This window comes from Melozone crissalis, unplaced genomic scaffold (assembly GCF_028551555.1).
Source record: "Melozone crissalis strain CALT ecotype California unplaced genomic scaffold, PUWL_Pcris_2 ptg000201l_1, whole genome shotgun sequence".
Classification (NCBI taxonomy): Eukaryota; Metazoa; Chordata; class Aves; order Passeriformes; family Passerellidae; genus Melozone; species Melozone crissalis.
The window spans coordinates 1,481,209-1,508,409 of NW_026535965.1; the positions used below are offsets into that span (position 1 = coordinate 1,481,209).

A 27,201-nucleotide genomic window follows, 5' to 3' on the forward strand; every position below is an offset into this window, starting at 1 on the left:
TTTCTATGCTTTTCTCATTCATGCCTTTAAGTCTCTCTTGACAGGCTCTTTCAGCTTCTGAAATTTCTGCCTGACATCTGGGCTAGATTGCCCTGACATCAGGGAAACCCACTGCTGCTTCTTTCCCATATCCGACCAGGGATGCAGGGCTGCACATTTACATGCAGCTGCTAAGAGCCTGTCCACAAAGTCAGTGGGTGACTTGTGCTGTCTCTGTGTAACGTTATCTCTTACTGACCAAGTTATTGCTTTTGGAAGGGCATTTTTTAATTCCAATGTGACTACGTCCTGGTATCTAGTTAACATTGCACAGCTGCCTGCATTGTTCGCGTCCCACAAAGGGCTTGCAGTAGGACACAGCTGGTCCATTGTACCTTGCAAGGCTCCACTAGCAATTTGTCCCTGCACACGTGCTCTGGCCACCTTGATCACCAACTCTTTTGCTGGTTTTGTTATCTCTGTCAATATGAAATCACTATCACCTCAGTCTGGCTCTTGACTCTTGACTATGAACTCCAATCTTTTTGCTGCTTTGCTAGCGTTTTCTCTATCCTTTTCAACTTTTTGCCACCAACTCTTGAGGTCACTAGTAGAAAAGCAGATGTTCACCCACATGGCTTCTCCTGGGGGACTCAAGACTTGCCTTAAGGGGGTGACTAAAGGCCAAGCTTTCTTGGTTTTATTCCTTGTGTTGGTTGTCACTGGGGGTCCCTGAAATTGTCCCCTCACCTGGATTATTCATCTCATCCTCACGGCCATTTGGCTTTCATTCAGGTGCCGGAGTGGTTGCCTGAGGTGGAGTGTACCCGTGCTGGCCTGGGCTAACTCAGCTCTAAGTCTTGGACACCTAGAACACAATCTTCCTGGTGAATTTGAGCCCATTTCAAACATCTCTGCCTTATGCTGAGTGCTAAATGACATCTCTTTCTTTTCTGCCTCTTATCTGTTTCCAAAGTTAGGACTAAAGGTTTTGTGGGACCAAATCAAAGCCACATTCTTTCTGACACTTGGGTTTATTCTTCAGGGTAAAAACCATGTCTGCATATATCACTGGATCTCATTTTTCTCCTTGTCTTAAAAATAACATCAACTGTAACAATGGATCATAACGTTCCATTAGGGGGTCACTTTTCAGCACTTTCTAATTGATACTAAGCCTACCATTGGGTAAGAGTATTTCATCAGATTACCTTACATGAAAAATTACCCTCTGGGCCTCCTCCCAAATCTTTCTCATCTGCTAAATTACATTCTAGTGGACTCTTATTAATACCATCTTTACTTCTTGTGTTATTCATTCTTCATGCTAGCTAAATTTCCAAACTTAGCCGGATGTATTAGTACTTGTTGTTTCCTTCTCTTTATCCCCTGTAGACTACACTTAACATACACAGGCTGTCTCTGAGTCACCCAGCACGAATATTCTTTTTGATAGTCCTAACAAGCAGTGAAAACAAAAGGATTCCACATTCCACACAATCTACAAGGATTTGGGGTATGATCGGACATAAAACGAGTTTCTTAAAACACTGCCTAAAGTCATACTCAGGAGTATATACTCATGTAAACCTAGAGGTCACTACCCTTGACTTTGGATGTAGTGTCTAAAAGCTTGAGTGACTGCTCCAAGTTGTTCAAACACTTCTCAAACTCAGACGGGATTGATGCTGTGCCCATTTCCCTGGGGTGTTCCGGTTCGTGTTTATTTATCAGTTATGGTAGAATGGTTTCTTTTCATGTACCCCGTATTTTCCCCAAGTTGGTTTACCCCTAGGTTTTTCCCTCCCTCAAAGCTGTCCCTCATGCCATTCCCCGCTCTTTGTTCCAGCTCCTTCCCTGCCTCTCAAGATAATCCAGCTCTTTATTCCTCAACCTTCCCTGTCACTTTTGCCTTGGACCAATCCCTGACTGCACCACCCCTTTGGAATTCCCTATTGCTGGAAGCCCCTCTGGCCCATGTGACCTACCCTCTCCTCTCATCTGTCCTAATTACTGATGGAATTCCCTCGCTCCTCCCCTGCAGATTCCTTCTTGCTCAATCCTTTGTATCCGCCCCCCTGAGTTGTACCCCGATAAAATCTCATGCACAGAAGTGCTGGCGGCTCTATGCTGCTGAATCCTTCCCTTGGGATAAACCTTTGCCTGTGGAACCTCACCATGGAGGAGCCTCCTCCTTCTCTTTGGCTGCTCCGTGCTGCAGTTAGTAGATCCTGAACCACTGAGCAGTGGCTCAGCAGGTTCAGCCGCAGGCAGAACCCACGCCTTGGCCGTTGCCCACTCCTGGCGCAGCGCCGCAGTTTTCCCAAGAGCCAGCCCGGGCTCCGCTGGGCTGTGTCCATGGGGAACCCGTCCCAGTGCCTGACCGTGCTGCAGCGTGCCACCCAGGGCCCTTGCACACACTGCCTTCTGCCCTGGGGCCGCCCCCAGCCCAGCCAAAGTGGCCCAGGCTGGAAGGAATGCCTGGCCCCCCCAGGTGTCTAAGACAGCCTGCACAGGATCTTTGGGAAGGGCTCAGACCATCAGCAAACACTGCCCGGCTCTGCAGGCACAGTCCTATCCCCATATCTTTCCCTGAGAGCATTTGAATTTCTAAATGAGAATCATTTGAAGGGAGGAGATTTACATCTTCCATTTCAGAGAAGGCTTCTGCCTTCCTTAGCAGGCACCTCTCTCTTCAAACCAAGACAATTGTTTATCATTTTGCTGATGCGCAGTTGCTGGGGAGCCCTGTTTTACACCCGGGACCCGGAGAACCATTCCCAGCAACTGGGAAAATCCTAGGTGGTCCATCCACTCACAGATGAGGTCTCCAAATGTGCCCGAAATTGGGTCCAGCTCTTAGAGGCCTAAAAGAGCAAGTCCAAGTGACTTGATGATATTTTTAGCCCAGAAGGCCCTGCAGCTGATGGCACACTTCACAATCAGCAGGGGACACAGCTAGGCCAAAGCCCAGACCTCTGCTGGGAGCCTTTCTCCTCAAATACCCTTCAAACAAACCTCCATGCAAGTCACTTGGAAAGTTTCTTCAAATGATCCATTTCTGGCACATGACTACACAGGGTTAAGTGAAAGATTCTAAAGCAGCTGCTGTGGAGTCAAAGAGGCAGCACTAAGAGTCCTTGTCACCTCTTTGTAGCTAAATGCCACTTTGGCGGATTTGAGGGAGTTTGGAACGAGCTAGAGAGCAGAGCTCCGAGTTTTTTAGATGATGCCATTGCTTTTTCTTCACTTCTACACAGACAGGAAGGGTGAGGTTTGCTCACATCTCCACCGCACGGCTCACAGGGCCGCAAGACTTGTAGTTACAAGAGCTTTGAAGGATTTCTTGGCCAAGAAGACACGGCCAACAAGGATATTTGTGTTTTGGACCCAATCTCCAGTATCTCGTCTTATGGACTCGTGCTCTCGGGGTCTCTAGCTGGTCAGAGTGACCCCAAGATAAGTTTGAAAGTCTCTTTTCCCAGCCCGGCGGTCAAAGAAGGAGTCAGAGCTCTTCATTTCCCGGTCCCCAGGTTGTTTATTGTATCTTATCTATAAAATTCTTTCTCCTCTCTTCCAAGGTCCGCTCAGCCAGACAGTCTAAGGCACTCTGCCTCCCGTGGAGCGGTGTTATCTTTTTATACTAAAAACAACTACGTGTACAATATTTGCCATTACTTTCCCATACCTATCATCTACATTAGACAGTGAGCTTCTACTCTAAACCAGCCTAAAAGTGCCAACATCACAGCAGAAGATGGAGGCCAAGAAGAAGAAGGAGAAAGGCTCGACATGCCCAGATTCCTCATCTTCCCCCCTGAAGCCCCATTCTAAAACGCCCCAAAATCTATTTCTCCACTCTGTGATAAATTCACTGTCATTCTGCTTAAACCTTTGTGGCTTGTCATTCTTCCTACAAGGTTGGTAATTGTTTTTTCCAAGGGCTAAATCAAAGGCACAGGGGTCTTGGGCTCTGTTCCAAGGCCTCTGAGCCCTCTGACAGGGTCTCGAGTCCTGCAGGGCAGCCAGAGGAATTTCCTGGGTTCCCACATCCTGCTACAGTGTAAGCCTCCTTAGCCAATCATGCTATGACACACAAACCTACAGCACTGCATCCTAAACTTCTTGTTTACCACTGTAACTGATTTGATTTTTTCTAGATCTTGAACTCTAAAACTCTAAACTTTCCTCCACTTCAACTTTCCTCCCCATGTCTCTGCTATAAACAAGAAATCCGCATTCTCGCTTCTAGCACCTAAGTTTGGGAGCCCTTTCCAAGGTCTCCCATCAAATCCTGTGTTTAATTCTAAGCTTTGCTGCCAAGACCAAAGGTCTGAGATTTCCCTGCATTTGGATTTCCAACAACACTGATGCTGTTAGTTCCAGAGTGCCCAGGGTCCCTCTTGCAAGTCAACTCTGGCAGGAACAAGGCGGCTGGCAGGGGGCTGCTTGTGGCCTCTGACAGCCCATTGCTCAGGGCTTGCCAGCGCCCCAGCCCCTCAGGGGCTGCCCCAGCCCGGCCAAGCTGCCCGGCAGCAGCGCCGCAGCCCCACAGCAGCTCCAGAGCAGCCCCATTCAGAGGCACCTGGGAGCCCTCAGCAAGGCAGCCAGCAGCATACGGGCAGGAGCACACGGATGCGCTTTCTGCCTGGCACAGGGCTTGTGGCCATCTCCAGGCACCGCTCTGGCAGGGATCCCCGCAGCCCCGGCCCCTGCCCAGCCGCTCTGTCACCAGCACAAAGGCTTCAGCAGAAGCACCAAAGGCCAAGGGGCTTCTGGCCATTTCCCCTTGCCCACTGCACGCCTGGGCAGCTGGCTGAGCGCAATCATCCTTTTTCCTTCTCCTCCCCTATGCCCTCCCTACTCCACCCTGCCCCACCCTGCTCACCCCTGCGCCATCCTGCCCCACCCTACTCTGCTCCACCCTACCACACCTTGCACCAGCCTACCACACCGTGCCCCTCCCCTCCCCACCCTGCTGCAGCCCGGCCCTACCTCACCATGCTCCACCCTATACTGCGCCATCCAACCCGGCCCCGCCCTGCCCCACCTTGCCCCACCCAACCCCGCCCTGCCCCACCCTGCCCCACCCTGCCCCAGCTATCATTTCCTGGGGGTCTTTGCACAAATCACCAGCGGGACGGGACTGCTGGGGAACGCGTCTTGAGCTGTTTATCTTCCAGCATCAGTCTCATTACATGGTTATGACAATGGGAAAATGCCAGCAGCTCACATCTGTCGCAGACATCTTTTGTGAAAAATCCTTTCTTAGGATTTTTCTCCTTTCTGAGAAGCTGCAGTTTCAGCAACAAGATGTAAACAATTATTGTCTGCTGATGTAGAATGCAACAGGTTCGCCTGTGATTAGCCCCTCTTAGATAATTATAATTAATGGCCAATCAAGATGGAGCTATCTCGGACAGAGTCTGAGAGAGCTGCCTGTGTTATCATTCTTTTCTATTCTATTCTTAGCTGAGCTAGCTTCTGAGGAAACCTTTTCCTTTCTTTTCTTTTAGTATAGGTTTAATGTAAAAAAAATATATATAATAAAATAAAAAATCAAGCCTTCTGAACATAAAGTCAATATTCTTGTCTCTCCTTTCACCTGAAAACCCCTGTGACCACAGTCACACACATCCCCAGAAGCAGACAAAGAACTTCATGTTAGAATTTACTTTAAAAGTTTTTGACCAATCACACAAAGCAGAAGCATATTGACAAGAGTTCTATCCAAGCGCTGTAAGCGCATGTACCTTCAGTCAAACAATGCTTGCTTATTTTGAATATAATACCTGCTTGTAAGCATTAACATACAATCCACAGGGCTTCATTATTGAGCTTAAAACTTCCTAATATCTTGGTAGATAAACTTTTCTGTAGCTTAGGGAGGAATTCTAGCCAAGCATTAATACTCAGACAATTGTCCTATTTTTCCTTAGTTTTCTACTTCTTATAAAAACTTTCTGCTGACAAATCTTATAGCTACTGCCTAACTCTAATCGCACTTCTGCTGTCTCTGAGGCCTGCCTTTTGTAGCAATCCTAAAACGCTCTGATTTTCAGGATGCCCACAGGCCCCGGCCCTGCCTGCTGCCCCGGCAGCGCCAGCCAGGCCCGGCACCGAGGAGCCCTGCCTGGCCTCGCCATTGCTGCTGCCACCCTCTGGCAGCCGTGCCCTGGGGCGGCAGCGTGCGGCAAGGGCCCGGGCTGAGTCCTGCTGGGCCAGCAGCCCATGTGGCCACAGCGCTGGCAGCGCCGCTGGCAGGGAGCTGTGCTGCTGGGGCCAAGATGAACTCTTTGTTCTCAGAGATGGCTGGGTTTCCCATGATGAAGGAGCAGCAGGAAGAGCTCCAGGATCTCAGTCAGGGTGAGTGAGGGCAGTGGCCTGGCCAGGCGAGCTGCAATCCCTGTCCTAGGTACAGTGGGAAAAACTCCACTCCAGAGAAGGAGATGTCAGGCCTGATTCTGGGTTGGAGGGATGAAAAGGACAAAATGCCCATCCTTTTGATGCAGGGGATGCCCTGAATGTGGGAGGCCTGCCTGCCCTTTCCACTGGAGCACCATGCTGAGATACCCTGAGAGCAGCCCAGTGCTCCTTGCTCCTCTCTGCTGACCCGTGAGCGTTTCTCTGCTCTCGGGATGGCCCTGGCTGTGTCAGGGCTGCTCCGTGGACACGAGACAGCCGGTCCTGTCGCGCTGGGTCGCAGCAGTGCCTGGCAGCAGCCCTGCACCCACGCCAGGATGCTGGCCAAGAGAGGCACTGGAAGCTGAGGCAGCTGATTTGAAGCTTTTGCAGATCCACACAGGGGATGGCCACACACAAGGGATGGCCAACAGCACTCCTGAAGGGTCTCCCTAATTCAAAGAAATCGACAGACAAATGCATTGTCCGCCAAAAGCCCTTTTATTGAGGTGGCAGGAGGGCAGGGGTCTGCACGCCGCTAAAATGCTTCTCTGCCACATGTACATTTCAGTGGGATGATGTCAGAAATGGATCTCCAAAATACCATCCATCTTGTCTCTGCTGAGGTGATTCAATAGGCAGGGTGTTAGAAATACATTCTGTCAGATTCCTGTACTTGAAGCTGATGTCCAGGCACTGGCCAGGAGCGGCCTCCATGCCCTAAAGCAGCACTTCTTCCTCATGGCTTCCCTGCACAGGGCTCATTTTACACTTGCCCTTAGTTCTTCTGGTAGAATGTGTCTAAAGCTTTTTGTCAAGTCCCTCTCCTGTCAAGTTAGGCCAGCCAGGTTTTTCTAATGCTAACTGGTGCTAAGTGCTTGTGTAGGTCTGTGCTAAGTACTTGTTTACTTATGTGAATTGCTTGTGCTTATGTCAAACAAAGGCCTTGTTTCATTCAGCTGTTCTCTTTATCCTGATGCAAACTCTTTTGCAAGATCCTCTGGACAGTCCACAGTACATATGTACTGCTCTGCTGCTGTTTTAATTTTCTACCACATCCATAGGTTTATGATGGTTAAGAGGAGAGGGGTAATTTTTTAAAATTAGAACTGGTTTGCTGAGGAAGCTAAAAATCTGAGGAGCTGTTGGTGGTTCCAGATTTGTCCATCACAAGAAGACATCTGACTCATGATGTTCTCTTTCTTTCTCTCTTTTGGTGATGATTTTGGTAACAACTTTGATACCGGATTTGAGTGTCCATCAGGCTCTGTGAGATGCATTTTTGACTTCTGCCACTAGCCATTCTATATTAGGCTGGTACGGCATTTGCTTTAGAATGTTAGCGTCCCGTGCAGTTTGGAATTTGGGCACTTGGTGGTACCCATCATGTGCATTCTGCAGAATCTCAAGAGAAATTCTAGTGTGGTGCAGCTGAAGTCGCATCCACTTTTGGTTGTTGTGAAATTACAAATAGAGAAGTTAGTAACATTAGTAGTTTCATTCAAAGACTCTATTGTAATAGTTGTGCAAGCAGATCTCACACAGGCACAGCCCCTTCCCACATAACACACCTGTGATTGTGCACGGGTAACTGGGCTCATTTCAACAATACAAGTGCTGCCCTCAGCATGCAGACACCGATCCTCTCTTTTGAGGATCCCTTTGGAATTCCTCTATTGCTGGAACTCCCACTGGCCCATGTGACCTACCCTCTCCTCTCATCTGTCCTAATTAGTGCCAAGCAACTGATGGAATCCCCTCGCTCCTCCCCTGCAGATTCCTTCTTGTTCAATCGTTTGTATCCACCCCCTGAGTTGTACCCCGATAAAATCCCGTGCACAGAAGTGCTGGCGGCTCTTTCGTGCTGAATCTTTCCCTTGGAATAAACCTTGGCCTTTGGAACCTCACAATCGAGAGGAGCCTCCTCCTTCTCTTTTGCCTGCTCCATGCCGCAGTTAGTAGATCCTGAACCACTGGGCAGTGGCTCACCAGGGTCAGCCGCAGGCAGGACCCACGCCTTGGCCGTTCCCCACTCCTGGCGCAGCGCCGCAGTTTTCCCAAGAGCCAGCCCGGGCTCCGTCAATGGGGAACCCGTCCCAGTGCCCGACCATGCTCTGGGTGAAAAACCTTTTCCTGCTATGGAAATGAAACTTGCCCTGTCCCAGCTCCCTGCCCTTTTCTCCAGTCCTGCCACTGGTCCCAACAGTGACGAGAGCTGCAGCAGCCCCTCTGATTCCCCATCAGGAGGACGTTGAAAACCACAATGACGCCCTTTACCCTCCTCCAGGCTGAACAAAGTGGCCTCAGCTGCATCTAGGCCTTCCCCTCCACACCACACTCCATCCTTGCAGTCCTCCTTTGCATTCTGGCTAATGGCTTCATAACTTTTTCTATTGTGCTGCCCAAAACTGCGCCCGTCTGCTTCCAGCGCTTCTCTTGGCTGCTGCTTCAGGGTGTGGGCACCATCATCAGAGACACAGAACAGCTTCTCCTCCCAGAGTTGTCCTTATCCTCCGCACTTCCACGTCTCTGCCTTGATGTTCACTGGGGAACTTGCCACTTTGTGGCCGCTCCTTGCTGTGCTCAGCAGGGACACAGTTTTGTTTGGACATGAGCTGCCAGAGCAAGACATGCAGCAACTGAAGCTGAGAGTAGCAGAGGCTGGGCAGAATGAGGAAAGGATGTGGTGAGACACTGGCACATTGAGTGAGCTGCACTCCCATAATCTCTAGGCTAGCAGGTCCTGGTCTCACATTCTCCTCTTGGTTTATTTAAATGTTATTTATTTTTTTTTCATCATCAAAATAAAATATATAGAGTTAAAAATATGTCATCAAAACTTAAAGACAGAATCAAAAGACATTAATTCAAAACTACATCTAAAGATCAGAACATATGTACAGCTGTAACTATCGAGCTTAACACATCAATCCTGTTCTTCAAACACTCTTCATACAGGCAGCAGCTTCTTCCTGAGCTTGGAGGAAAGAGAGCTCTTCTGGATGGGAGGCGAGGACTTTGTGGGTGAGGGAACATTGGAAGAGTCTGGAGAAAACTTCTCAGTAAGACTGTAACCAGCCAGATCTGCAAAGTGGAGACACAAAGTTAAACAGAGGCCACAATGCAAACCTAAAGCATCTGAAGCTCCATATTTCCTGAGACAGATTTCCTGGAAATGTCTAAACAGCTGCACAGGGAAACATGCTCCTGCTGGCAGACACTTGAGGCAGGCCAGGGCAAAACCTTGAACCACTTGCCCAGAGCTGGCACAGGCACAGCCTGGCCCCTGGGCTGCCCTGGGACAGCAGGGAGCCCAGAGCCCTGTGCTCTCCAGGAATGGCTCAGCTGCACATGCACCCTCCTGCTCCTCTGCCTGCCCCACAGCTCAGCAGCCCTACAGCTCCAGGGGCACTGGCAGCAGCACAGCTCATTGCAGGGGCACATGCAGGCACAGCTGTTCCCTGGCAATGTGCACAGCCTCTCTGGGCTGCCACAAGACCCTTCCTCCCAGCAGGGATTGGCCCAGCTCCCCCCTCACCTCTGTGTGAGGCTGAGCCACGATTGCCTTCACCTTGTCCTCCATCTGGACCTGCTTCAGGCCCCCCATGCCATGACTAGGAAGGGCAATGGAGAGAGCAGGGGCAGATGCACACCCTTCCTTAGGATTTTGTCATTTTTGGCACAGCTCAAAAGGCAAATCCAGAGGTGTCCAACTCAGCACTTCCTCAGCTTTCTGGAGAACATCTCACCTTCACCAGCCCAGCATTCTGGAGAGGTTTTCCCGCACATGTGGAGGCTTGCTGGCAGCACATTTCTTCAGCTGGGTGCCCATCAGCTTGCACAGGGCAGAGGCGAGCTTGGTGGCCACGGTGCGGACGTTGGCGCTCTGCACAGGCAGCGCCTTGTTCCCCAGGCAGGACCAGAGCACGGGCAGGGCGTCGTGCTGGACGACTTCAGGGCTCCTGGCATGAACCCCCTGCACAAGCACTGCCGGGACAGAGACACAGCTCCTTACCCACCAGCCTCACTGCAAACAAGGATCTGCCTCTGCTTCTGCTTCTTGCCAGCCTCTCTGGCCAAGAGCAGCAAAATAGCACCAGAGCCCCTTGATCCAGAAACGGGCAAAGCAGCTCAGCATCCTGGAAAGAGAACCAGCCACCCCTCAGCACTAATTGCTCCAACCAGAGCCTTGTCCCCGTGGCAGACTTCCTACCTTTACTAAATTATTTCACAATCTCTTTCTGCATGAACAATGAATGAAATGTCCAATTGCCTTTGATTTCCATTAACAAATTGTCTAAACCCACACTGAAGATTTGGAAATGCACCATAGAGAGGAAATTGAGAGATTTCTAATAAAAGGGATGATTCCATTTTTGTAACTTTGATGCCAAGTGACAAATGTCTGTTCTGGCTCTTCCCTGTGCTCAGTGGCACACAGCAAAGGGCAGGGTTAGAACACACCTCAAAACTCCAGCCCACCAGAGATGGCTGCTGCCTGACAGCTGGATGAGAAACATCAGTGACCAGCTGGTGTCTTTGGCAGAATGCTTTTGGGGCTTCCAACAAAGAGCTGTTTCAAACCTTAGGTAATTACTCAGACCCCATTGCTGTGGCATTTGGGCATCTCCACATTTTAATGCCACTTCCCTTCCCAACGTTAATGGCATTTTTTCTTGTAATGTCCACTCAAATAGGGGCATAGAGAAAGAAAAAGGCTACACAGGGGACTGAAATGTAACCAAAACACCAGTGTTTTCTCATATTGTCTCTGAAACCTCTGCCCGTTCTCTGAACTGAACTATATCAATCACAGACAAAAAGTTACTACCAACAGGCTTCTTGCATGGCAGATTTGTCTGAGAGATCAAAACCTGAAATGCTCTGGAGACCATTCTTATTTTCTGATCAGACAAAATGTTATTTAGCAGCATTTAATATTCTGTGGCGGAAGAGACTACATTTTCTCTATGCTGTTAATCCACCAGCAGTCATCAGCATTGAAAGAGCTCCTGCAAGTACCCAAAACCAATTCTGCTAAGCAGGAAAGGATTATGGTACCCATTTTAAAATGGGAATTCATTTGAGTTTAAATGCAATTAAAGACATCGGTGACTACTGAACGTAAGGAGCACCTGTCTGTTCCTACTGAATTGCAGAGCGAGCATCTGCTCTTTCTAAAGTAGTCCTAATTTATGGTTAAATCGTTTTCATGAAAAAGAGGTCAAAAGAACTGCTAAACTAAATGCCCTATTGCTGGATATATACTTTATTCAAATGCTCTTTAAAGGACCTTTGACATTCCCAATCACTGAACATGCCCTTTTGAGATTCCTAATGAAGACACAAAGTGTATTAAACCTTGCATTCAAAGATGTTGGCATAATTAGCAGTGGATTTAGCCCCAGTTAAAGCAAGGCTATCAATCATCTTCTCTGCTATATATTGAGACTATCCTTTTTCCATTCCTTGGCTATTGCTGACATAGCAAGCTCCTCTGAGGAATCAATTATCAGCTGCATTTGTAGCATTTTGGATAGCACTGACACAGGCAGACACTGTTTGCACACCCTGAAAGGCTCAGTCCAAGGCCATTGTGACAGCACAGGCAGGGAGCCTCAGCACTCTGCTTCTGTCCCTGTGCCCCAGAGGCTGCCTTGCACTAAACCCGTGCCTCTGATACCTCTGTTGAATTTTGGCCTAAGCTGTGACCCCCAGGCTCTGCACGGTTCAGCCTCAAAACTTTCCAAGAGAAAAACAAGAATTCTGTGAGGACAAAACAAACTGATGCCCTGAAACAGCATTTGCCACCATTTCCCCTCAAAGATCACAGCTGTCCCTGTGCTCCCCAGAGAGGAGCCAGCTGGGGCATTTTTAGCCCTCCCTTTGCCGGAGGTGGTTCTGAGATGCCCCAGTGAGAGCTCAGCCCCAGGCCGAGCGCTGCCCCCATCTCAGGTGCTGCCCAGCTCTGCAGCAGCCAGGGAAAACCTGCCAAACCCACCTGCCTTGGCTATGGGGCAGCAGGGACAAGCTCAGCACCTCCTGGTTTGGAGGAGCTGCTCTGCTGTCTGCTCACAGGCATTCCCTGTAAATGCTCCCTGGGAAGAGCTCTTGGCTCAGAAGGGGAGGCCATACCTGTGATACGCTCGGTGACATCCAGCAGGGCTTGGCCACTCAGGTGATTCCATTGGTAGCTGAGCTCTTTCAGCAGTGACACTTTATCTACAAGGGAAACACACGTTTCTGCTCACTTTTCTCAGGTCATAGGAGAAAGGGCAGGGCCAACCTCATTTTATAAAATAAAGTACATTTCTGCAGATGTATGAATCCTTTCCTTCTTTCCTTCCAGCCTACTTGGCAGGGTTTTAAATTCCAAAAGAAAAGCTCTCCCTTCACATTTGTAAATCCAAACTTGTCTGCTGTACCAGGAGCTGTGTTAAAACATTTCACACCAGGGACCTCAAGAGTTTAGTCACATGGAAGCAGTGAAAAGGTTTGGCAACCCAGAGCAAAAAGGAAGAGCCCCATACTTGGGTCACAAAAAGGCACTGAGTCAGGCAGTTCCTGAGCTCACAGAGCAGCTGGGGAGGAGAAAGTGGAAACTCCCCTTGAAGACCTGCCTCTTCAACACTCCTTTTTTCAGGCATATTCCCCCAGTACGGAATTTTCAGAGCTGACATAAATGTGTGTGGCAAAGGAATTTACAGCAGCCCTTGCCTATGTAGGTAATTGCTGTGGCCATCTTGCCCCATGCAAAACAACATGTGGAACAAGGCATCACTGACAGCTGGGTTTATACCTGTTTGTTCTAAACAAATGAACTTGGTGAATCATCAGTTCCCCTTTGAACAGAGAAGACAAAGAAGAAAAGTGGAAAATAGGCAGCTAATGCCTCTAATGTAGAGCCTTCCAGGTGGCTGCTCTGCAGAAGCTCTGATGGGTCAGTGTCCCTTCATGCCAACCGCAAAGCTGTTCATTTGGGAAATCAGACAGGGCCCAAGCAAACTCCAAACTCCCTTTGCCTCTGAACTGTAGCAAAGCTGTAGCCCAGGACTTGCTCTTCAGACAAGCAGCACAGAGCCAAGGGCTCCTGGGACTGTTGGGAAATGCTGATCCCATTCCAGCCTGTTGGGGATGGTGCATAAGGACTGCACCTGCACAGCCTCTGGTGGGTGTCAGCTGCAGTGTTCCACAGACAAGAGCAGCTGTCAAGGCACTCAGCGCTCTCTTGTGCAGGAGAGACAGAGACGAAGCTGAGGAGAGTCCCTGCCAGGGCTCAGCCTTACCCAAATGAGCAATGGATTCTTCCAGTGCTTTCACAGCTGCTCCACGAACCCTGGGATCCTTTGAGTTCATGTTCTTTGTTATTCCTTCCACCAAACCAATGATCACCGGGTTCAAGGCATCTTTCAGGGCTCCTGTGATTTCAGCCAGCACATCCAGCGCCCTCTGCTTCACTTTCTTGTGGCTGTCAGATATTCTCAGGACAAAATAATCAAAAATCTGTGAAGAGAACAAGCCACATGAAAGCTGGATTCAAATGTTCTTGTTTGAAGAGTGGATGTAGCAGTCAGAAATGTCACAGATGAAAGTGATCCTTTCTGTCAGGTCAGCACTCGCTTGCACTATTTCACTGTTTTCCTGTGGGCCACTCACTGGAATGGTAGCACAGCCTCATGCTGGTTGAAAGCTTTTCTTCTGTTTTTAAGAGGTTTGGCTGGGGACAGGATAGTTCCTATGGTATTTCTCTCCATCTATAAATCATTAAATCAATTCCATTTATTAATGCTAAAGACTACCTTTGCTTTGAATGCAAGCAGATGTTTACAATGCCCAGTTTTCTATACAGTTGCCTCAAGTACTGAGGGCAATTATGATTTTGCCAAAACTATGGCTGGCGGAGATCTAAGTTTTCTTTTGTTTGTCTCAGAACCAGTGTCTGGAGAATTGCAGGGCTCTGATCAACTCTTCCAGGATCCAGACCATTTCTGTAAGTAACAGGCGGACTTCTGAAATGTAAGGTGCTGTACAGCTCTCATTAGAGCAGGTTCAGTCCCTTGACAGCCTCATTATCAGGCACCTTTTCCTGGAAAAAGGGAAAAAGCAGCTACTGGGAGGAGAAGGCAGAGATGAGTCCTTAGCTGTTTTCCTCCTTTTCCAAAGAGAAAAAAAGACCTCCAAGAAGGGTGAGCACTGTCTTTACCAAGAGGAAAAGGAACAAGGATGGAAATGAGTAGCCAGAGCTGTGCCTGTGTAAGATAAGATGGAGTATATAGAAGTATTCTTTAAAAAAACATCTGGGTTTAAACCAACCCAGCCTGATACTTCTCTTCCCTATGCAAACCTATTTTTGGTCTAGAGAACAATTGCCGTGCTTTCAGGGGCTGGATTCCCTTCACTTAACCCAACTGGAAGTAGGAGAGAGCAGCAGTTACACCAGCAGAAAATTCTGCCATCATCTGATGAACAGCATCAATATGCACCTGCCAGACAAATACAGCTGGACTGAAATAACTTGTCCTGAAGCCTGAAACTGAATTACATTTGTCTGGGTAAGACGGACCAGCGGGTCCCAAACAGACAGGATGGAGTGCCAAGACACACTGAATTAACTTTGCTGCTACAGGCTCAGGAAAGGAGCTAAAGGAAAGGAGCAGTGAAGATACCCTACATACTTGGGCAATGTTAGTGGAGATGAGCTGGGGGCTGGTTTTGCACAGGTCTCGGAGGAGTTCCACTCCTTCCATCCTTGTCTGAAACCCCTTGGCTTCCAGGAGATGGTAAAGCTTCTGGAGCAGCTCTGTTTCTTCCACAGCTGGAGGTGACGTGACCTGGGCTTTTGCACGGGGTAGGAGGTGTCCATCAGAGGGAGATTTCGCCCTGGAAAATAAAACCAAATGAGGACCTGGTGGTGATAATTATCGTAGCATGGCATCCCCATAGTGGAAATAATTAGCATTGACTCCATGATTCCAGAAGGCTGATCAATCGCTTTACTATACTATACTATACTATACCATACTATACTATACTATACTATACTATACTATACTATACTATGCTATGCTATGCTATGCTATGCTATACTTAACTGTACTATACAGAAACTCATCGCCCTTACAGACACTCTGATACAGACAGACCAGATTGGCCAATTGAATCCAAAACACCATCACCAGTGGCCAATTAGGAAATCACCCTTTGGTAAACAAATCTCCATAACACATTCCACGTGTTCACAACAACAGGTGCAGCAAGTGAAGATAAGAATTGTTTCTCATTCTTTTCTCTGATCTTCTCACAGCCTTCCCCAGGACAATGCCTGGCAAAGTTGTGCCTGCTGCTCTCCATGGAGAGAGCTGCAGCCACACACAATACCTTCAGTTAATTGTGAGCAAAACATCTTGAGCAGCTTTCCCAATTTTGTGATTTCAAGCTGGAAAATCATGAGGCTCTGAAGAACAATGTGGACCTCATGACAATCATTATGGGAGACAATCTGCCAGTGACATTCTCACCACTGCTCACTCAGGAAAACCAAGGATGAGATGCATCTGATCTATCTTCAGATGGCTGCCAGGGCACACAGGTAACATTACTTTGTGCAGAAAGAGAGACACTACTTCCAAGTTTAAATGCCTCCTCATAAGGGACGTGTGTGTCTTAGAATAAGGAAACTCATCACTCTGGAGAAGTGTCTCTACAACCAGGCATGACAATCTGGAAAAGTGGCTCAGATGCATCTGAAGAGATGAACAGGGCCATATTTGAAGGATTCAGAAAATCAGTAAGGGAGATAAAAACAGAAGCCAGACATCCCAGAACTACACTTACCTTTCATTTGCTTCCCTAGAGACCAGATGCACAGCTTAACAACCCCACTGGGAACAATTCTCCTGGATCAACCTGTCTCTTCCATGAGCACAGGAAGATGCTAGCTGTGCTACTGAGGCATGTGGTCACTCTCCTGCCACTGCTGAGCAGGACGGAGCTAAATAAATCCCCTCTGCTATCAGAGGAGAACAGGTAAAAGCAGCTCTGCAACTGCCATGAATAGACAGCAAGGAGCAAATTCCTGTCTTAAATGCTGATTGCAGCACAGGGGGAAATAAACCAAACATGCTGTCCATCAAGCAAATTACATGAAGGACAGGAATATCAAGACAAAAAGTCCACATTCAGACACCTGTTGACTGAAGTTTTTCAGGAATTGCCTTGCTCCTTACTACTCAAACTTGGTGCTGTTTGAAGATAAGAAAACCATGATTCAGCCAGGCCAAACCACATGGATGAGAACTGCATCTTTGTAGAATGGCATCTTGCTTCCAGACTGAGATTTCTCATGAAAACACCCATCTGAAAAAGACTCCACTCAGATGAAAAAAAATCCTGTTTGAATTTACTTGTCCCAAATCAGGCAGCAGAAACTTGGCCCTCTCCCAGCCTCCACAACACTGCCCTTGCCACTGCACTGGATCGTCTGAGCTGCAACCAATGGGTGTCTGTTTGTCTCTCCATTTTTGTGGAAATCCCTCCAGAGAAGTTGTGTTCAGCACAATGCACAAGTAGACATTTTTTATCCTAGAGCATTTGTAGGGAAAGGAAATAATCTGTGGCATTGGTCATCTCTGCCAGAAAGTTTTTCCTGAGGAAGAGGCATGTAAAGCTTGTCATGTGCTTTGTCACATCTGACAAAAGTGCTCAGTATCGTTTGCTAGCAGACAATCTGGCCTGGGGCTCTTCTGAGCCATCGTTCCTCTCCTTCACCGTCTCCTTGACAGATGGGCCTTCAGCCTTCTGGTTTTCCATCCCCTACAAAGACACAGAGAAACCCCATCAATCTTTGGAATATAAAACAGGAAATTCCCTGTTGAAAACACAAGTTAGAACCAAGATCACTGCTACCAAGGCTTAGGGAAACATTTCCTAACTTAGAGATGAAACAGACCAGAGATTCAGTGATGCCAACTCTTTGTTTTCAATAGCCCAATACAGGTTATGGGTGCTACCAGACTGACAGCAGTCTAAAATCCCAAATTCCCTAGTCTTGAGCAGAAATGGGAAAAATGCAAACTGGCAGGCAACGAGTGTTCGTGAAGGAAGCAGCAGAACAAACTGGACTCTTTGGAGGTTGGCCCAGTGTGTTGGAAGTTGATTTGGTTCAACACTCACTCTCCCTGTGCCTGCATAAAGGCAGGCTTCTGTGGAAAAATGGCTACATGACAGAGGTCACGTAGACATTCGCATGTTAGCCGATCAGGAGCTGGGAAAGTACCAAACACAGTTAGTTTGAGTTTTTGCACCTGCAAGATAGCGTGTCCTTGGGCCTAGCTGGGTATGATAACAAGTAGACAGAGAGACATGGGAAATAGGGAATGTAGGCCCAAACGAATGAGGAAGAGTTGATGGTATAGTTTAACCAATAGATCGCTTGGCTTACAGAATATTCATAAGCTTATTACTTGCTGTATAAGTGTCTGATGCTCTCTTCAATAAATGGAACTTGCTTATCACTCATATTGAGTGTCCGAGTCTCCCCTCACCAACAAATGGCTCATCCCCGACAAAGACCTCATTCTGCAATAGGTAAGCAACAGAAAAAATTAAGAGCATATAGGAGTGAGTGTAGTCACAAGGACCTGGAGAAGAAAGAGCCCCAAAAGGCCAGACATGATGTAATATCACCCATAATAAGGGTAAAATATATGTTGCTATTCATCATGTATCCAAAGAATTATGGAATGGTTTGGGTTGGAAGGGACCTTTAAAGGTCATCTGGAATGACAGAGTACTGACAGCAAGAGAAAAGTATCTTAAGTGCCAGGGAAAACTGTGTTGAAAGCAACCTAAGATTAGAGCCAAAACAGCAACACCTTATCTTTGAACTAAAGATTTATCAATCACTAATGCTGTCTGCCACTAAACCAGGGGCACACTAAACCAGAATCCTCCACTCCAGCTTTGCCATGCTGTGCTATCAGAGCTCTCCATGCTCCCCAGCTCCTGCAGAAACTGGACTTTGTGATGTGACCCCAGCATGGCAGCAGCCCAGGTGAAGCATCACCACTCCTACAGAATAAAGCAGTTTTTACCTGACTATCAAGCAACATCAAACTTCTCTGGGAAGCACTGGGTGCAGGAAAATCAGGGACAGAAAAGGGATGTGTCTGTGGAGCAGAGGGCTGGTAAAAATTCTCATTAGGTTGTTAACAGCTGGTTTCATTAGTCTGCCTACAGACAATCATAATTACTTAGTGGCTACTGCAGGGTGAAAAGCCATTGCAGTTTATTAATGTTCTCAGAGCTGCAAACCTGGCAGTGAAATTATTTTTAAAGTGGCTTGTAAAGTTTGTCTCTTCTCAAAGAACGTGTCAGGCTGATAGACCAGGCTGTGAAATTTATGCCCCAATAAAAGAGAGTTTGAATGCAGTTTAATGGCACCTTGAAATGTTCTGCTCTGAGAAACTGTCCCCAAAGTCCAGGTGGACCTTTCTCCATTGGAACTCTTAGAAATTTGTAGAAACTATAACTTAGGCATTAATTTTACAGGAGCATTTATAGCCCAAGGGTCAAGAGCAAAGCCATAAAATGCTGCTCAAGCCCTGAGCTTTCTCGAACCAGAGGTAAACTTGTATCCAAAGGTCTGTCTGTAGACCAAATTTGCTCTAGTAGAATTCTGTTTTAGAGCTTAGCCTGCAACAAAGGTAGACTTTTATCTCAGCTTAGTTAAGCTGAGTTTAGCTTAGTTAAGCTTAGTTAAACCACCATAAATTATAATTTCCCCACTATAATACATGTTTTGTCCACTCCTAATTACTCTTTCTTCTTGCCCTAAGCACAATCCTTACTCATACAATACATTTTATGACTCTCATTAAATTTATTATTCTACAGACAAATGTTAAAGTTTACCTGAATGAGAGCTTTATCCAGTTCCTGCCAGAGCTAATGGAGAAGATATTTCAGTTTATTCAAAGCAGCTGTTATCTCAAAAAGAGGATGATGCTTAAATTATAATAAAAGTTCTGCCAGAAACAGTATTCCTTTGTTTCCCCCAACCATTCACTAAAAGCCCTCAGTCACTTAGGAACTTTTAAAATAATTTCTAGTATTCACTACATGGCCAATTACTAAAGGAGCTCTGACCCTGCAGTGCAGTTAATGACCATCTCTGACATATTTCTTACATGTATTTTTTTCCCCACCATTTTCTTCAACAGCAGCTAACCAGGTGCCTTGCCCTTTTTATCTCCTGTTTAATCCATTTACTCTCATCCTCCATGGCACAGCACACGATGTTTCCACAGAACCAGCCTGCACCAGACACTATTTCACAACTCACCCATAAAATCCCAATCTTTCACACTTCCACCTCTTCATCTTCCCATCCAGGGAGGGCAGTCAAGGTCAGCCAGATGCAAACGAGGTGTTTGAAACTGAGGTGTGATGAGGCACTGATTGCTTGATGAGCACAGGAGGAGGAAAGGTCTTGGCTGTGCCTTAGTTCTTAAATCATCCTCAGTTGTGCAGGAAAATTAAGGACAGAGCAGTGATGCTCCTCTGACCAGCTTCCCCTTGACATTGTTCCTGTCACGAAGTCAAAGACAGGCAGGTCACACGTATTCTCTTTCTCTGACTCCTGCTGGGATGACAACATTGAAAAATAAAAAAAAAAATATAATGATCAGGGCTTTTCATAGTGTGAACTCAGGATTTCCCACACTCTTGCAAAGGGGGAATGTTCATCAGGCAAAGGATATGAGAAGGAGCCTCAAATTGTCCAAAATCCCAGTAAAAATATTTTTTCCTATGGAAAGCTTCACCAAAGCTGGTCACACTTCAGGCCCTTTGTGCACCCATTTCCTGCTGTGCATCTCCCAGTGGGGTGTTCCCACTGCTCCAAGGACCCCACACAAACCTTACAGCCTCCCACAAACACACCCCCAGGAGCTGCACCCTTCCCTCCAAACCTGGGTACCTGCATCAGCCACCTCTGTGCTGAGCTGAGCCTGGTTCTCCCCAAAAAGAAGGTGCTCAGTTTATCCTTGAAAAGATTGACAACAGCATTCTTGTCTTCTTCAAAAGAGCCATTATTTCACAGCTGTAATCTTCACACTGAGACTTTATTCCCTTAAAGTGTCCAAGTACACAGGCAGCATCAAGGAAGGCACTGAAGTGAGTCAAGTTTAACCCCAAAGAGCTCTCAGCTCCCTGTGAAAGCTCAGACAAGCAGCAGAGAAAGAATGAATGCTCCTGTAATGGCATCTAACAGCCACAGGGCAAGGGAGAAGTTGGGTTTAGAGAATGAAGAAAAAGCACTAAGTAATAAAAGGTGAGAAAAATCCATCACTCGAACAGGTAAATGAAGGTAAACCACTTGAAGAGACAGATTTAAGATGGAGAGAAAAACCCCACAATTAATAGTGTTCATGACACCCAGAGGCAAAACAAGCCCAGGGGATCAGGAAAGAGGTAAGCCTGTGCTCCGAGGAACAGCAGAAATGAAGTGAGAGCTCTGGAGGGACCAAAAGAAAGAGGCACTCTGAAGAAAGGAAAAAATGCTTCCACACAAGGTGCTTTGGTTTTTTTTAAATCAAGAGTCTCTTTTATGATTTTTTAGAAATACAGAAAAATAAAGGTCAGGAGAAGCATAGTTGATTGGGAACATTCCTGCATAGCAGACAAGAGATATCCTTGTGCAAATTATTCCATGCAGCACTCACATATTTAATTACTTCTTTTCCTCTTCCTGGGGAAGCAGAGTTGCTTTATTGACTCCAAGCAATATTTTCTCCCTGCTCCCTGGCTAAGAACAAGCTCCCACCTTGGCAAGGGCTCACTGGTTTACTTAATGCTCATCACAGCCATGCTAAGGAGAGTGGAGCAGGTTAATTTATCACTTGTTACAATGATTAACTTGTCCAGCTGCCGGGTCCAAGAGCCCCAGAGTGCCTCAGGTTATACAGGGTCACAGAAGGAAAAGCTCCATTGCATTAAGCTGCTGCCACACTGGCCCTCTCTGCCTGTCAAACACACTCAGCTGCTCTTGCACTGCCCTCTGAAAATCCCCCATAAAATACAAGTGAAAATCCCTCATCACCTGTGAGAAAGCACAGCTGGGTTCTGCTCAGAGCATTTCAAACTATGGGGTATTTGTGAGCTTCCCTTGCAAGGGCAGCATCTCAGGAAAACCAAAAGTTTCTTTCCATGGACTCACCATACTCAGGACACTTCCCCTAGACCAGGTTGCTCCAAGCCCCATCCAACATGGCCTTGAACACTTCCAAGGGTGACACAAGCACAGCTTCTCTGGAACCTGTTCTGCTCCACCCAGATCTAAAATCATACCCAATTTAGCAGCCTCAGACACAGATTTCTATTAAATATCTACATTTTTCTAGGAAAGAAATATGGCAAACCTTGTTTGCATCCAACTTTGCAAAATCAACACAAGCTCTTCAGAAAGAGCTGCCGCCCACTTTTCTTATTTTTCCCCATTTGGTGGAACATTTTCATTCTCCTGTTGTTTGGAGCAATATTTTAATATATCTGGCTGAGCTGCTTAAAATAGTACAGCAAAACACTTGTGTGAGGGATGGAAAACTGAGCTCTTGCACATCTAGTGTCTCTGTTGTTGGAAGTCTTCAATCCCACTTCTCTGGTGGGATGAAATAGGTGCTACTAATCCAATTTCTAAAGTATCATGCATCAAGCTGACACTGTTTTAAGACTTTAAAAACCCCAGTCAATTTAAACAAACCTCTGCTCCTTTCCATTTTCTCTGTTCCACAGTTTATGACAGAAGACAGGAGAGAAAGATTGTTTTGCGAACAATGTTTTCAGCACTCTAAAAATAATATAAAAACTGCTGTGCCACACTCTCAGCTGTTACAGCCCCAAAAAGCACAGGCTGTCTTTGCTCACAGACTCACAATTGTGGTGGGATTTCTACCACACCAGAGGACAATCAATTTTTTGTTTTCTCCTAGAAATAACTACAGCACTTCTGGGTAGCAAGGCAAACATGAGCCTCTTTCAATGGCCCTTGAAACTGGCTATCTGAAATGAGGGACACAAAGCCAAAGGCCAGCTGAACCTGTGATCTCTGAATGTCTTCACAATCTTCCCAGGAAGATGAATGGCAATCACTGTTCTGCCAGGGAAACTGCATCTGCTGGGAATGGGGTGTAGAAAATGTGCTTTCTGCTCCTCTCAGAGCCAAAATTCCTACACATTTCTTGTAAGTCCCTCTTAGAAAAGGACCATGTTCAGCTGAGTGACAGTGAAGCAGAATGGCAATCCAGGAATAAATGTTCCTGTGCACAACATCCTCCATTCACATGGATGCTTCCTCACTGGCACACAGGAACAAGGAAGGAACAAAAATGCATCATTGTACATAAAGTCAGATGTGTTGAGGGATGAACAGATCTCACAGGCATATGGAAACCTCCCCTGAAAACCCAGTCCAGGGAGAGCCTGAGCTGTTTTGTGGTTCTAGGCATGAAGATGCTCAGGATCTTCCACAGATGCTAAGGATTGTGCCTGGATCTTGCTCTGGAAATGCCAGTGGCTCAGCTGAGAGCTGTGGGGATGATTTACACTGCACTGAGAGGAGCCACAGTCCTGCAAGGGTCTTTTATCAGGAGCAAACAGCAGCCTGAAGGGTGCGGAATGCTGGGTCTGAACCACTGCTCATCCTTCACCTTAATGTGGAGCTGCCCCCAAAGTTGCCATGTATCACTTTTTATTTTTCTCCTGTTGGGTATATTTTGGAGCAGCTGTTTTATGTGGCTTTTTATGGTGATCCTGTGGGAAGCAGCCATTTGCCTGATGTGATATCCTCACAACTAACACTAACTCCTCATTCCCTTTGGTTTTATTTGGAGTTTTTTATTTGTTTGATTGGTTTGCATGGGTTTGTTTATTTGGGTTTTTGTCTGTTTTGGTTTGAGCTTTTTATTTGCTTTTTTATAAATGACTGGTTAAGTTGGCATAGCCAAACTCAAGAAAATGTAAACCAGGCTTGACTTTCCAGAAATTACTTTTGGCTGGGTTTAGCTGCATCCCTAGACTCAGGATCACCAGTATATTTGCAGGTTTTGCTCTGCATCATCAGCCTGCCCAGACTCTGCTTGGTGTTTCACAAATGGAGAAGACAGTGGACATTATGCCAAGCTTCCTTTCAAACAGAAAAACCATCAGCATGACAGAAAAGAAGAAAAAAATAAAATTCACCAGTTAGACCAAGTGTCCCACCATCTTTCCCTCCACTGTTATTAATTTTGTACATTTAGAGGCAAATCTGGGTCTAAAACTTCCATCTCTCAGTTCCTGATGCTATTTGCTACCCTTCAGCCTTGACGTCCCCTGATCTGACTGACTGCTGTCCAAGTGGGACTGGGGATGCTCAGCCTGAAAAGAGGAGACACTGGGAGGCCCCACTGTGGCTGTGCAGGACTGGGAGGGTCCCACAGGAAAGAAGGGGACAGAGAGTTCAACAGGGCCTGTGGTGACGGGACAAGGGGGATGGCTTTCAACTGCCGATTGATTGAAGCTGGATCTAAGGAAGCTGCTGTTTTACACTGAGGACAGCGAGGCACTGGCCCAGGCTGGGCACAGAGGCTGTGCATGCCCCATCCTTGGGAACAGGGCTCCCCCAAGGTCTGGGGGAAGATTGCTCAGCTTGGAACAAGATGATCTTCAGGGTCCGTTTCAAGCCCAACCATTCAGGGATCCCCAGTGACCACTTCTGTTGACCCTGGAATCTTGGGATCTGTGTGATGTCACATCCCATGTTCCAACTGGAAGTGCCACCACCCAGCACAGAGAACAACTCAACCACTGGCCCTTGTGTCAGCCAACTGTTCGGTCCGCTCCTGCTCACCCTCGTCACCGTTCTTGCCGCCCTTCTTGTCACCTGCCTGCTGCTACTCCCATCAGTGCTGAGAGCTCCCTAGTGCCTGGATTTTGTCATCCATCACTTCAGGATGCTCACGTTTATCCTTTGTCTCATTTGTCAACTGAGGGAGGTACGGTGCCATTCCATGGAGGTGGACACCTCCAGCTGCCCGAGTGGGCTGCAGCTCTGTGGGGATGGTGTGGGACAGGGACCCCACTCTGAGGTTTTGCCACCTCTGCAGGCTGTCATGGACAGAGAGGAAGAGATGGAGGTGGACATCCAGACTCCTACAGTGGAGGACGTGGAAATGGAGGAAGAAGAGACTGAAGAGGAAGAGATGGAGGTGGATATGGATATGGAAGAAGAGATGGAGGTGGATGTGGAAGAGGAAATGGAAGTGGATGTTTATGAGGAAGAGGAGGAGATGGAAGTGGAAATGGAAGAATACACTGAGGACATGGACATTGATATAAAAGATGAGGAAGAGGATATGATTTTGGGATGAAGACCAATGCCAGCAGCAGGACAGGCACGTGATCCCCACAGGCAGAGTGGGTCCCCTGCTGCCCGACTGGAGCTAGGCTGGTCCCTGTGCAGAGACAGGGCACCTCGCGAACTGGAGTCTGGTGGCCACACACTGCCTGTCCTGTGCTCACTTTGGGCCACTCAAGCTCCATCCCACAGCCAGCCAGGCTCAGCTCTGGTAGCAGAGTCCTGCTTTGCCCACATGTGCCTACCTGGGGACACATGGAAGAGCCCTCTGTGCCTGACTGCAGTGACCACGGAACCTGCTTTTCTTCCAGCACTGATGAACATTCCGGACAGAGATGCCACCCTTTTGTACATATGTTCTACAGTATTTTGTCTTTAGGCATAGGATTTAGGACTTAAGACTTTTAGAATTTTTTTATCTTCTACAAATGAATTTCATATATTTTAGCTAGATAGGTTCTTATGTATATACGTTCTACGGATTGTTGTTGTTACAAGTGTTCTTACATTGTTCAAGTGTTCTGTATTGTTGTTGATGTTCTTCTGTAATAAACAATTTATTTTTCACACCCCGTTCTCTTACCATTTGCATTGGGCACAGGCAGCATTTGCAAAGTTGTGGTTTCCACTTGCTCCAGGTTCTCAGGGCTGGAGGTCCCTGGGGGAGCTGGCACAGCCACCCCAGGAGTGGGGGCACCTGTGCACAGAGGGGTCCCACTGACAGAGGTCACCCCCTCCCTGCAGTTTCTCTGGACACACCTGGTAGCTGCAGGGGCAAATCCCAGCGTGCCCTGTCCCATGGGATCCCATGCTGGAGCAGGGCTGAGCCTGCCTGCTCCTGCAGAGCCTCAGCCATGGCTCTGCCCTTGGGAGCCCCAGGGCTAAGGAGGATGCGCTGGGCTGTGGGGAACCCCTGTTCCTGAGCACCCTGATGGGCTGGACCAGCCTGGAGGGAGCCCCAGCCCTACATGGACCAAGATTTCCCTTGGAAACCCCGTCTGTGCCCAGACTCTGGTACAAGCACAACAGGAATTGATCCTCCTAGTTAAAGGTGTTAATTGGCACAAATTTATCCCTTGGACTTTCTAGTACAGTAAATGTCAGCACTTGTAATCCCTTTTCTGCACTCCCTGGTCAGGCACCAAAACATCTGAACCTGACAGAACATCTTTAATTAGCACCAACCTGCAGAGAGCTATGGGGGAGAACCTACCCCCAACAGCCAGAGAAACATTTGACATTGATAGTCTGGGGCAGAGCTGAAACTAAAGCATTTTAATGCCAAGAGAGAGGATTTTTTTATTGAACAATAATGAAAGCTTTTGGTCTCCTCACCTGCCACAGATGTGTATTGCCAAGGTTTGCTTCTGGGTTATGGCTGATTTTTATTAATCTGTTCAGAACTCTGCTGCTGTTCCTGGCTAAGGTGCAGAGATGATATTTCAGAGCCAGATGAGCTCAGCACAGCTTGTGCAACACACAATTTCCACACCAGACATTCACGCCATGCAAACTGATACTTTTTCATCTCTGTGCAAAGATGAGTGTTAGGACATCACTGACGTACCACACACTTCTCAGAGCTGTCCCTTTCATCCAGCTCTCCCCAGTCACTTCACAGACTTCACTCCAAGCAGTTTATCTCTGATAGAGTTCAGTGGCACATGGGATTTAATCCTGGTTTTTCTTCATCTTCTCCTGAGCTGTCTCCAGACACAGTGTGTGGGCACTGTCTGACAGCAGCAGCATTAACGTGTCACCTCCCTGACACTGAGGTTCATGTCACAACTTTTCACCAAAAACAGCAAATAAATGATTCCCACTGTGTCCCACACAGCTCCATGGGGAGTTTGTGTGGCTGCAGTTCCAGCACCAGCCCTGGTGCACAGGAATTTCAGGAGGAGATACAGAAGGAATCAGCCATTCACAGAGAAAAACATCACTTTGCATGGCCCAGATCCCCACAGCACTGCAGACTCTGGTGACCCAGACTCTGCATTTACACTTTGGCCTCTGTGCCTTCCTTTTCTTCTCACTAAACTCCTCCCAGTTTTCCTCATGCTCAGGTTCCCAAGATAATTAAAAGCAGCATTAGGAGCAGAGATAGATGACGGGAACTGTCCCAAGGCTTGATAAAATTTATCTTTTCAGAGAATTCCAGCCAAGGAGAGAGGAAAAGCCCGCGTGAAAGAGGTGTGAAATCAAAGCAGTAATCAAATTTAAGTATAATGAGAGAAGCTGAAGAGGTTTTCAATGTTCAGAACAAGATTAGCAGCTCCAGGCACAGGAGGGATGGGACAATTTCCCTGCTGTAACAACTCTGTGATGCAAATTGCATCTCAAACCATTCTCCCCAACTCTGGGACCTCTTCAGCCACAAACGTGGTGCTGAATTTTTTAAAGCAAAGTGGAAGCTGGTCAGGGAG

At 47.3% G+C, this 27,201-nt stretch overlaps 1 pseudogene; it reads right to left on the minus strand.

Annotated features, from left to right (window-relative positions):
* LOC128949206 (serine/threonine-protein kinase pim-1-like) overlaps positions 1 to 27,201 on the minus strand; it is a 55,284-nt pseudogene that overhangs the window by 21,017 nt on the left and 7,066 nt on the right.